The sequence below is a fragment of the Carlito syrichta genome, unplaced genomic scaffold, assembly GCF_000164805.1.
Source record: "Carlito syrichta isolate Samal-C Ts95f unplaced genomic scaffold, Tarsius_syrichta-2.0.1 Scaffold313863, whole genome shotgun sequence".
Lineage (NCBI taxonomy): Eukaryota > Metazoa > Chordata > Mammalia > Primates > Tarsiidae > Carlito > Carlito syrichta.
This window is the reverse complement of record NW_007257959.1, coordinates 8,952-9,923: the sequence shown is the minus strand read 5'-3', so window position 1 is coordinate 9,923 and position 972 is coordinate 8,952. Positions and strand designations below refer to the sequence as shown.

General features: G+C 58.1%; 1 long non-coding RNA gene across 1 annotated transcript; it reads left to right on the top strand.

Moving 5' to 3' along the window:
- The first annotated feature begins 399 nt into the window (after positions 1-399).
- On the top strand, positions 400-833 carry LOC103273179. Its single transcript, XR_505169.1, has 2 exons — positions 400-556; positions 644-833. It is a non-coding gene; the product is annotated as an uncharacterized LOC103273179 (long non-coding RNA).
- The last annotated feature ends 139 nt before the right edge of the window (positions 834-972 follow it).

Here is a 972-nt window from a genome sequence, read left to right as displayed (position 1 = left end):
AGGGCCGTGGCCACAGGTTGAGTGGGGCTGAAAATCCCGCCTCTGCGCCTTGCTGAGCCATCAGAGACTCCGAGACACTGTGGGGCCCTCTGACACACGGAGGGTTTCTGGGAGTCCCGCCTGTAGAGAATCATGTTCAAGCCCGGCCCTGGGGGAGGGGTTCCTTCCTGTGATTATGGGCCGAGGTGCATGCCCAGTCCTCATGAGACCGGGGCAGACGTTGCAGGCAGCCTGGGAGGAGGCAGGAGTCACTAACACATTGCATGTCTCCCCAGGGGCTTCTTTGGGTTTCTGCTGCGCAGGAAGTGCCCGTTGAGGGAGCAGAAGGTAAGTCCACGAGGGCAGGCACCAGGGAGGTGGGAGCGTGGTGTCCATCTTCCCCTCTCTTCTTCTAGGAGGACTTCTTCTGGCTGAGGTGGCCATTCTGGCCTAGGGACACACACAGACCTCTCAACACCACGCGCAAGAAGAATGTGGCGCAGAATCTGCACCACGGGGATTCCGACGACGAGGAGGATGAGATATTCAGCCGCGATAGTCTTCCAGGCCCAGCTGGGTAAGCGGCTGGGCCTGGAAGAGGAGGTTGGGCAGGCCGAGCTGCTCCCTTCAGGGGAACAAGCCTCAGCCTGTCCTTCCCACCCAGGGACAGCAGAGAAGCCCTGACGGAAAGGACAGCACCAGAGGAGTTGGCGGAGGTCGACGAGGAGACGGAGTGGCCCCAAGGGGAGGAGGCGGCGTAGTGACTCCAACTCAAAAAATGAAGATAAAATAAAATACCTGTGTTACAAGCAGTCCTGGCCATGTGATAATAAATTAAAATGTAAATAGCAAAATGTGTATAAACAGATAACAAGAGCCCCAGGACAGGAGAGCAGGGCTGAGCCATCTTTCCCAGCAGCCACCACCCATGGGCCATGGGCCAAGGATTCAGGGCCCCTGTCGCTCCCAGTTCAAGCGGCATTGGAAGCCTGG